Source organism: Labeo rohita, chromosome 22 (assembly GCF_022985175.1).
Source record: "Labeo rohita strain BAU-BD-2019 chromosome 22, IGBB_LRoh.1.0, whole genome shotgun sequence".
Lineage (NCBI taxonomy): Eukaryota > Metazoa > Chordata > Actinopteri > Cypriniformes > Cyprinidae > Labeo > Labeo rohita.
In genome coordinates this window covers 9,003,334-9,015,351 of record NC_066890.1, presented here as the reverse complement: position 1 = coordinate 9,015,351, position 12,018 = coordinate 9,003,334, and the positions used below count along the sequence as shown (strand labels likewise).

Below are 12,018 nucleotides of genomic sequence, written 5' to 3'. Positions count from 1 at the left end.
CTTTATTAATCAAGACTCTGTGTGTAAATCATACTATGTGTGAAAAGGAATCAAAGTTACTGCCTCTAGCGTTCATTTTAACTGAAAACTGCAGTGACTTGTACATACTGGTAGGTTTTTCAGGTTTGCAGAAATGTATATAGTGGTTCTGAAACTGCTGGTTCTGTGGGTCTGCAGTTGGATACTACTGGTGGTTCTGCTTCTCTCTCTGGTCTGCAGCACTTGTGTTCTGTGCGATGTGACGACAGCTGTTGTGCTATTTACAGCAGTCCTGTATTATTGCCTGGCGAATTACATTTACACTGTAAAAAACAATTTGTTGAGTCAGCTCAAAATAATTTGTCACCCTGCTGCCTTAAATTTTTAGTTCAGTCAACTAAAATAAGTTTATTCAACTTGAAATGTTAAATTATACTAAGTGACAACTTAAAATTTTAAATTATACTAAGTGACAAAAAAATGTTAAGGCAGCTGGGTTACTTACCCATCTGTTAAGTTTAGCAGACACAAATATCTAAGTTGCTACTTAGTACAACTTAACATTTCAAGTTGACTAAACTTATTTTGTGTTTTTTTAAATTGTGTTTTTTATTTTTTACAGTGTAGGCTGTGGCAAAGTATCAGCAACCCTAAAATACACTGTAAAATATTCTTGCCAAGTCAAAATGACCCAGAATGCAATATAAATTTGATTATTTTATTGTAATGTATAAATGTGGTATTGTACTGTAGGTTTTTACAGTACTGTGCTGCTAAATCTACAGTGATTTCTAACCGTTATTGTTCAGATAAGCAGCAGAATGGCGGCCAAACTGATCAACCACACAATCTGTGATGATTCTCTGTGGTTCCCTCTTGATTCTGTAAGACAAAAGTTTGTAACATTAGTTTGATCAGTGACTGACTAACAACTAAATTCAGAACCATAAATCATAAATGATACTTTTCAGTGAAACTCTTCAGATTATACACACTTTCAACAAGAAGCTCTGTGATGGTGTGACTCTGAGATGGTCCTGTGATGTGACATTGGTACTTCCTTGCATCAGATTTTTGAAGAGCGTTGAGTTTGAAGGTGAAGTTGCCTTTCTTTTGATCCTCGGGAAACATTTCAACTCTGTCCTTGTACTCTGCAGCTTGATCTTTACATGTTCTGTTGCCCCCAATGATGTCACACACAATCTTATTTTCATCATCTCTGAAGTGCACGCTGAATTTTTCTATTTTATCTTGAATCTCACTTTCAGGGATCGGACAAGACAAGACAGCCGAGTCCCCAACAAAACCTTTAACTGTGACCCTCACAGGAGCAGAGACAGGACCTAAAAAAACAGCAAACACAACGTTCATCATTCTGCATGTGACATGACTTTTATTTAAAATGGTTTAATTCTCACCTGTGATACACAGCAGAAACACAGAGATGTTGATGATGTACCACCAACTGTAAAAAGGGAAGATAAAAAGATATCAGCAGTTTGCTAACCTACTTTTAGCCTCCATACCTCACCAATATTCACACTTATAGCAAAGGAACTGGATCACTGTGAATCATGCTCTTCCTGTCATTCAAGAATGTCATTATAAATACTGTACAACTCTTCGTATTTTAATTAAAATGTGATTAACAGCAGCTTATTTTCAAATACAGCAACTGTTGTTAGGATGTTTTGTCTAGAATTACCATGTGGACCAGCAATGAACCCAAAATGAGCTTTTTTTTTAACCTATGTACAGAAATGATTAAAAATAATTCATACATTATTATTATTACTTAACATTATTACTCAATAACAGCATACACTAGGAATAACAGCAAAAAGTAACAATTAATCTGATCCACACACCTCACTCTGTTCTGTCTTTGACCAACCTAACCAGCTACCTATAAAACTCGACCGAACAAGCAAACTACTTTCAGTCCTTCTAACCAATTGGTTTTCAAAAAAACGATTTACCAATTTATGACAGTAGATATTAATATACTTATCTGTAATGAATATAATTCATGCTACCTAATGGGAAATAAATTGTAGTTTCACTAACATTGTAGCTATTAGCTTTCATGCTAATAGCTATTAGCTTTTCACCTTATAGCACAGCGGTGGCGAACGTTGGTCCTGAACTGCCGCAGCCCTGCAGAGTTTTGCTTCAACCCTAATCAAACGCACCCAAACAAGCTAATCGCGGTCTGAAGGGTTACTAGAAAGCTACAGGCAGATGAGTTTTAATTAAGGTTGGAGCTGAACTCTCCAGGGCTGCGGCTCTCCAGGACCGGAGTTCGCCACCCACGTGGCATTGACGGTCTCAAATTTTGTCTCAGTTTACAGTTACCTACCTTTGTCCCATGGTATTTAGTTTTAGCACTACTACACACATTGTAAACATGGCACCTGAAGAATTTCAAAAATGAAATGTAACTAATGGAAAGGTTTCTAGAATGGTCCACGATATGGCATCGGTATGCTGATGTGTACGGATGGTGGGTAAAGGTGGCTAAAGACGGAAGTAGTAATCTATTTTGGCTGTTTTGCCATTAACAGCCTATTGTTGTTTGTATGATGTACATATTTACTGTACTTATTGATCTACCTACTATTTGATATTCCCAAAATGCATTTGAGCCAAAGAAACTGCCTGTTTTTCTTATTACTCAGAAATATATTTTTCCATATTTTATTGAATTATTGTACAATATTGTTACAATATTGACTAAATGTTCTACAATTCAGAATCACTTATTATCAACATCCCTGCTCACAGAATCCCTCCCTTGTTAGTTTTTCATGCCTGTAGAATGCCTGTCAGTAACTGAATATCACTTAATATGACTGAACAAATGGAATACATTGCAACAAATGTTTTACACACCTCTGATGAACATCTGTGGTCGATTGGTGAAGATGGAATACATCCTTCTTGATTCTTCAGTTGACTTCAAAAGTGAGATGTAATGTAGTCCTTTTCCTCAATCAAAATCTCAAAACCATACGGAAACTTAAAGAACATATACATAAAGAAAACTCATGGACAAGGAATATCAGACAAAATAAGTCAAAGCTTAAAATCCAAATGTTGTTTAGTAAGAGCCCAATTCAGCACCCGCAGAGCACCATGTCTCACAGCCCTTGAACACTGAATACTAGGGGTGTGACGAGACCCTTATCCCACGAGACGAGACGAGACACGAGACTGGGTCACGAGAACGAGACGAGACGAGATTTTTAAACTTTTCTTAAGAAATCCTCAATGATTAAATTTATTGGCAAAATAGTCTGTTATTTACGGTGGCCGAGAGAGCTCAACGCACTGCAACTTAAGAAAACACATGCAAACAGAAAAAAACGACAACAAATTAAGAAAACATCTTCATCAGTTTGACAACACAGGCGCTGCAAATCCTCGCAACGCAAACACAAATACGGAAATGCGCTGCAAATTTCACAACACAACCAAACACACAAATGACCTGCAAACACAGGAACGTGCTGCAAATAGCACAGACCACAACGGAAATGTTTCAGGGGGACCTCAAAAAGTGACGAACCCAGCTGAGACCTGAATTTTGACCCGATTTTAACCATTAATGAAGCATTTTTTTTTTTTTTTTTCGTGAACTTTGAACGTTATATTTATTTGCATATATTTATTTACTTATATATTTATTTGCAATTAAGTTAATAACGTTTCACAGTTAAGTGTGTAATTTGTCAGATTAGTCTAATAATATCCGAAAGACCAATGAATCGTATGATCAGGATAACCAATAACCAGGTCCAGATATTGAACATTTATTTTTCTATTTTTCTTTTCTTTTTTGCCCTTATGCTATTTCATTTTGGACTTGACTTTAAAATAGACATAACAAATTAATTAAGCAAACCCTTAATTTAGATTTTCATGATATTTTACTTTGTTTTCAATACCCCTCTTTTTCTGATAAACAGGTTTATATGATAAATCTCTTAATTATCTTAGCAAAGTTTTATATTCACAAATCAAAAGTAAGTCAGAAGAAACCATTATATATTACATTTTGTAACACTGGTCTTAAAATTTACCTTGAAACCCTCTCTAATATGAGATCTCAAAATAAGAAGCTCATAAAAACAAAACAAATGTTTTTCAAATTTTTTCAAATTTCAAAGCTTTTCAAATTTATGTAACTGCCTTGGAATTTCCTTTTTTTGTTTTTTGTTTTGTTTTGTTTTTCTTTTGGTATGTTTGTGTTCATATTGTGTGTTTTTTTCATTTTGCGTCTTTCTGCTGTTATTTATTTATTTTTTTTGCAGTTGAATTTGCAATTTGCAATGTGCAATGTTGCCTTGTTTTTTTTTTTTTTTTTTTTTTTTTTTTTTTCCAAGTAATAAACAACATTTAAACAAGAGCTTCACAATTCTGGATAAATTGAGAATCCCAGTAATCCCAATAAATTGGAGACCATGATTCTCTCACAATTCTGTAGAAAAAAAGATTAGAAAACTAATCAAAATAATGTAATTTACTAGTGGTTCTGACAAACTGTTCATTGCTTAAGTCTTTTTAAAAACATATATTCATTTAAACAAAATAATAATAAAAAAAACAGTCAATGAAGCAGTCAGTGTCTTACTTCATTAAGACTTGAAATCTCCTGAATGAATGATTCAATGACATACTTTTTTTTTTTTTTTTTTTTTTTTTTAAATGGGCAGTTTAAGAGGATAAGTGTTACAAAACATACAAGGGTTAAGATACTTACGTTTTGATCGCTACTGTAGGCATTACATGTTTATACCCAAACTGTAAACTTTTATCCCAGTGCTTCTGTTATTGAAATGTCTGTAACACAGACACATAGATTATAATGTTGTTGAAAAGACAGTTTGTGTTGCTCTTTCTGCGTTCACATTTACCCCGACCCTCTGATTCATTAACATGGGCAGCGACAAAACCTGCTTCTCGCACTCCACTGACATGATGTGAAACAGTCCTAATAGACATAGATAAATCTTTGTCATTCAGGAATAAGATCCCATGGGTGTTTGCATTGAGATCTCAATATTTTAAGGATTAATCGTGCAGATCTAATGTAAACACTGCAAAATGTTTTGCGACGATATGGTCACAAGATCTCGTGAGACACACCTGAGACCTGAGATCTCACATCCCTACTGAATACAAGTACAAAATTATTTCAAAATACCTGCCTTGGCAAGTATCATCGAAAAAAGCCCCACAAATCCCAGCTACGGCTCTGCCTCCACGCAAAACCGTATGTGACCGTGGACCACAAAACCAGTCATAAGGGTAAATTTGTTTTATTGACAGTTATACGTCATCTGAAAACCGAATACATAAGCTTTCCATTGATGCATGGTTTGTGAGGATAGGACAATATTTTGCCGAGATACAACTATTTGAAAATCTGGAATCTGAGGATGCAAAAAAGTTGTCCAAATGATATTCTTAGCAATACATATTACTAATCAAAAATTAAGTTTCGATATATTTAAAGTAGAACATTTTCAAAAACATGGAACATGATCTTTACTTAATAACCTAATGATTTTTGTCATAAAAGAAAAATGGATCATTTTGATCATACAATGTTTTGTTAGCTATTGCTACAAATATACCTGTGCTACTTAAGTCTGGTTTTGGGCTCGAGGGTCACATATGACACACGCTGTCTACAGACAGACAGCTCTCGCCGGATCTTTGAGCAATGCCAAGTGTGCAGTCCTCAAAATCAGTTCATACACAATAAAACACCTTACAGATACAGACTTAGTTTAGAGTGCTCATTAGCCGGCTGTACATGCACTGATATTCAAAGAAACCTCACAGCTCAGGCTATAGTCTAACACAGTCTAAAGTGCTATTTCGGTCCAATCTAAAGACAGCAAATGGCCCCTGGACCACGATTTCTGGTGAGAACCCTCCCCCACCACCGGACTGCGATTTTACCCTTTGCTGCTCATTTATTATAGCCAGCTTTCACTAACAATGAATGAATTTTTAGTTGCTTCTGTGTTTACCTGACTAGTCAGTCAGTCATTTACAAGACAAATCTCCTCAACCCCTAGTGAAAAATGTTAATGCATGTTAACAGTCCCAAATCTGGACTTTTACTTAGAAGGCCATGTTTCATACCAGCAAGATTTTAATGAAGAGAAACCGAGAGAGAGATGTGTGCCGCTCTCAGTTCTTGTGGTAATAAACGATAGAAACAGTACATGATGAATTAAGCACATCTGTCCATTGCTTTTTCTACATGGTGTAATGTAACCTGTACTTTCAATTCTGCATTTCTGTGATTCATGCGATTTTAAATAGAAATGTTATTGTGAATGATCAGAATAAGGATCTGGAAACTTGGATCTATTCTTTAGGAAAGTGGCTTTAAAAAAAATAAAAAAGAATAATAATAATAACTTAATCTTCGGGCAATATTTGACATGCGTTTTTTGTCTTGTAACTTAGACTGGTAAAACACAATCACTACAGCAATAACACCATTGTTACACACTGTATATATAATAATGATGATCTTACTGTTAAAAAATAGTTCCATAGGCCATCCAAGATGTAGATGAGTGTTTTTTCATATGATCAGATTTGGAGAAATGTAGACTGTACGAAGTGAACCTGTGCAGTTGTTGCTTTAAGGAGGTTTTTTCTATCTGATACTACCTATAACTCTAATTTTGTTGTTATAACCTAGTTCAATCAAGATTATGTAACATAAAATGAGACAATGTTATTTCAACTTAAATCCTTTACATTGACCCAACATACAACTGATTTCTCCATATGTGTATCAGTGGGGAAACAAACTTCTCTATATCTTGGAAGGCTATTTTTGGGTGAACTGTTCCTTTAAATCTGGTAGGTATGGTTTGTGAGGGTGATTTCCGCAGATGGGAATTTCCCTTAGACAAAGACGTTCTGAGGGCAGAAAGGAAAATGATTGGTTGACATATTCAACCAATGAAATTGAAGCAGAGGCGGGGTCAGGAAATTTGGACGTGTGGAGGGAATACTTCAGACAGAAACGTTAGGGCTTCGTGGGAGGCATTTGTTGCAAGGTAAGTGAATTTACCATGTATTTTATATAAAAAAATATTAATAAATCAACATAACTCTAAGGTTTACTGAGATAATTAGCTGGCAAAGACGCACAGAACAAGTAATCATTGACTACATATCATATCATATGCATTTTCATTCAACTGCTTTATCACTCGATCGCACCAAAGCTGCTTATGGGGTAGATTGAGTAAAACATGCTTTTCCAATGCTACCGCGCTGTCTGTGATACCGATATGAGCGACAACAGAACTCGTCAAATCTCCGTGACATTTCATTAGTCAGTTAGCGCTAGCATTAACATTAGCGCTGCTCTCGGGGCAGGAGTAAAACTAACAGTACTAAACTGAATTATGTGCTGCTCTTGGGTCAGGAGTACTTAATAGGTTAGTATTACCATTATGTTTAGTGTACTATGTGCTGCTCTCGGGGCAGGAGTAAAAAATAACAGTACTAAACTGAATTATGCGCTGCTCTCGGGTCAGGAGTAAAACTAACAGTACTAAACTGAATTATGTGCTGCTCTTGGGTCAGGAGTACTTAATAGGTTTGTATTACTGTTATTTTTACTAAACCATGCGCTGCTCTCTGGGCAGGAGTAAAAATAACAGTACTAAGCTGAATTATGTGCTGCTCTTGGGGCAGGAGTACTCAATAGGTTAGTATTACTGTTATTTTTAGTGTACTATGCGCTGCTCTCGGGTCAGGAGTAAAACTAACAGTACTAAACTGAATTATGTGCTGCTCTTGGGTCAGGAGTACTTAATAGGTTCGTATTACTGTTATTTTTACTAAACTATGCTCTGCTCTCGGGTCAGGAGTACTCAATAGGTTCGTATTACTGTTATTTTTACTAAACCATGCACTGCTCTCTGGGCAGGAGTAAAAATAACAGTACTAAACTGAATTATGCGCTGCTCTCGGGGCAGTAGTACTCAGTTGGTCTGTATTACATTATCATTATATTTATAAAACAGTAGACAATTTCTGTATGATTGATTGATCTTTTATTTTATTCTTCAGTTACCTGGAGGAGTTGCAAAATCTGGACAGATCAAAGGAGCTAACACTGAAGATCTGATACTGCTGAGTCCAAAATTGTGCAAAAATGGAGATGTATGAAAAATGGTGTAAGTTTGGTTCCACCTGATAAAAGCACATAATAGCCAGATTCAGTCGGTAACTGTTAATCATGGGGACGCAAACGAATTTCAACATTTACAGGGCCATCCGAATCCAGAATGTTGGTGTTTTTCTCCCACCACCCTCGTAAAAATTCTCAGCCAAACTACATGCTGTTTTTTAGACACCAAGGTTGTGTGGGCGAAAGAAATCGATTCAAAATGAACTACAACAAAAATATTTCATAACTTCGCCAGGACAGCGGGTAGGAGCTGTTAAGAACAAAAAGACAAGAAAAGTACTTAAACATTTTAAATTAGTCATTATTATGGCAGTAATAGGTATGCAATACAATTTTAAAATATAGGCCTACAATTACATACATAAAAATATAAACCAAGCAGCATTGTCATTATAGTCCCTCATGTCCACTGCGTTCTCTAAATTTTGAAAATACCCAAAATATCAAAATCAACTGTGGCAGCAGATCATTTTCTTATTTAGCGCCCACATTCTGGAACAATCTAGCCAACACTGTTCAGGAGGCAGACACACTCTCTCAGTTTAAATCTAGATTAAAGACCCATCTCTTTAACCCAGCCAACACAACACATTAACACATTTCTATAATTTAAGTCCATTAAAGGATGGTTAGGCTGCATTAATTAGGTCAACCGGAACCAGGAATAATTTTCATAACACTTGATGTACTCATTGCATCGTAAGAAGAATGGCATCTACACTAATATTAGTCTGTTTCTTTCTTATTCCAAGGTCACCAGATGATGGATCAGCAGCTAGAGACGACCTCTATATCCCTAAATGTCCTAAATGAGTCCTCTGCAATCTGACTTTGCTGCAACATGGAACTTTTGCATTATTGACACACTATTGTCCTATTAAAACCTGTTGCTTTGACACATCCTGTTTTGTTAAAAAGCGCTGTATAAATAAACATGATTGATTGATTTACCTCATGTAAATAAGACGTTGCATGCAACTTATTTCTGCTAATCTTCACATTTCTCATGACACCTATCATTTTGAGAGATAAAATTTAAGAAAACCATTTCAGCTATAGTGGGTCTCTTTTTGAACCTGAGATTTAAATAAATAACGTATTATTAAATTTAAATTTATTCTTAATCCAAGCATGTGACATTTAATGTATAGCAGACAACTATGTGACAGGCCATATAAGCAGTGCATTCCTGGGTTCATATGATCACACTGTGAATAAATCAAATCCATGAGTTTTATCACTGAGATGCCATGTACATCAATTTTTAAATATGTTCCTACTGTCCGAATAGGGCTTCTCTCACATTCACTTGGTGATACATAAATGTGATTACAAAAGGTACCAGTCAATTTTTGTGCAACCACTTAATGTTTCTCCCATGGACTATTGCAGAGAAATTAAGACTTGTAATTTTAATTATAACTTGTGAGTTATTTATTTATTTATTTATTTTTTAATGATTGTGTTGTTAATGTTGTATCATTCAATGTCTGTTGTACAGATTGTTTAAGAACAAAATGAAAGAAATGTTGATTGAAAATAATCAGTTTACGGGTGCAATATTACAATAAAATAAGTTTAATTATGACTTCTTTCTTTTTTTATACAATTACAAATTACAAACAAATCCAGTGAGTTAAATGCATGTATAAAAATTTGAACAGGCTCCTTTAAACCAAGCCCAAAGTCAGAGGTTGCTTTTCCAAATATCTTCTCAAAGCCAGTCTCTCAGTCTCCAGAAATCTTTGTAAGGTCTTCCTGCAACTGAAATGCATAAAGAATTTGGTTTCAGTTTACACCGACAGTCATAATAAAAGAAAGAAAGGGAAAAAAAAAAGAATTTTACCTAAACTATTTAGTATGGGATATTGAATCATGAACATCCTCATTTTCATATATTTTCTGGACCACTTTCTTTTGTGCAGGAAACTTCCATGCCAGGAACACTACATCACTGACCATCTCACTGCACAGCATCTGAAATACAGCAATGTAAACAAACAGAATTACTAGCAAAATCATAAGATTAAAGATAAACATCACTTACAACTCCCTCAAAATTGACAATTTCTTAAAGACGTGTAATACATCTTTAAACCCTGCCACTCCTAGAGACTACTTTTCCAAGAAGTTTTTCTGCAAAGAGAACAAAAACTACATGAAAGAGTCAATGACAGGCCTATAGTCATACAGAAATACTTTGATGTGCGTAGTGCATAGTACATGACAAATAACAGTAATACAAACCTATTGAGTACTCCTGCCCCAAAAGCAGTGGATAATTCAGTTTAGTACTGTTATTCTTACTCCTGCCCTGAGAGCAGCACATAGTACACTAAACATAATGGTAATACTAACCTATTGAGTACTCCTGCCCCAAGAGCAGCACATAATTCAGTTTAGTACTGTTAGTTTTACTCCTGCCCCGAGAGCAGCGCTAATGTTAATGCTAGCGCTAACTGATTAATGAAATGTCACGGAGATTTGACGAGTTCTGTTGTCGCTCATATCGGTATCACAGACAGCGCGGTAGCATTGGAAAAGCATGTTTTACTCAATCTACCCCATAAGCAGCTTTGGTGCGATCGACTGATAAAGCAGTTGAATGAAAATGCATATGATATGATATGTAGTCGATGATTACTTGTTCTGTGCGTCTTTGCCGGCTAATTATCTCAGTAAACGTTATGACGAGTTATGTTGATTTATTAATATTTTTTTATATAAAATACATAGTAAATTCACTTACCTTGCAACAAATGCCTCCCACGAAGCGCTAACGTTTCTGTCTGAAGTATTCCCTCCACACGTCCAAATTTCCTGACCCCGCTTGAATTTCCTGAGATTTCATTGGTTGAATCTGTCAACCAATCATTTTCCTTTCTGCCCTTAGAACATCTTTGTCTAAGGGAAATTCCCATCTGCGTGATTTCCTTTGAAACCTCTGTGGGTTTCGAAGCTCTAAATTACATTGCCTTAAAGCCTTTTTGAGCATCCAGATTTCAACTTCTCAATGTATTTTAGTTGCGGAAATGACACAAAAAATCATCCAGCATTTTATCTGTAAGTATAGAGTAACTTGATTAATTTATTGTCAAAGAAGTATACATCGTTTTTTATCAAAATGTGTTTTATTTTATTTATTTTTTTTTTTTTTGTGTGTGTGTGTGTGTGTCTTGCAGGTCTGCTAGTATGGTGTCAAGCTGTGGAAACATTAACAGAACTAACAAATTTGGGACAAAATGTGTCCATAAACTGTGATGTTGAAGATACAGAGATTTATTGGATGCTACTAAAGCTACCAAATCCTCCGGTTATGATATTGCGTTTATTTTCAACTTCACCAACTCCTTTTTACTACAAAGCACATTTCAGATCCAAATACTTAGTGCAACCTAAACATCGTCTAATTATAAGAAATGTCACTATTGATGAATTAGGTGATTATTACTGCATGAGCACAGAGGCACCTCCACAATTCAGCAACGGCACCAGACTTCAAATCATTGGTGAGTGAGCATTCATTAATCAGTCTATATGGATGTTTAATGCTTTGGTTATTTGAATGTAAGACTGTTTTGTACAGAACCAGCTAAATTCCTTGAGTGTCAGAATCACACTGTGGTGAAGTTTATTGAGCAGATTCAGAAACCATGGATGATTATTATCATCGTATCTGGTCTGATGCATGGTGTTCTGCTCTTTGTGGTGATTGGTGAGTTCTGTTCATTAATATAATGAAATTAATCTGTTTGTAAAAATGTGACAATAATTCTCTGCTCTTGCCAGGTTGTGTATGTTGC

At 35.4% G+C, this 12,018-nt stretch overlaps 2 long non-coding RNA genes across 2 annotated transcripts; one reads left to right on the top strand and one right to left on the bottom strand.

Moving 5' to 3' along the window:
- The first annotated feature begins 7,007 nt into the window (after window positions 1-7,007).
- On the top strand, window positions 7,008-9,642 carry LOC127153249 (uncharacterized). Its single transcript, XR_007825226.1, has 3 exons — window positions 7,008-7,070; window positions 8,095-8,201; window positions 8,968-9,642. It is a non-coding gene; the product is annotated as an uncharacterized LOC127153249 (long non-coding RNA).
- Window positions 9,643-9,819: 177 nt separating this feature from the next.
- Window positions 9,820-11,055, bottom strand: LOC127153248 (uncharacterized). The gene is made up of 3 exons (XR_007825225.1): window positions 10,965-11,055; window positions 10,062-10,192; window positions 9,820-9,979 (listed from the first exon to the last, which is right to left on the bottom strand). It is a non-coding gene; the product is annotated as an uncharacterized LOC127153248 (long non-coding RNA).
- Between the last annotated feature and the right edge of the window lie 963 nt (window positions 11,056-12,018).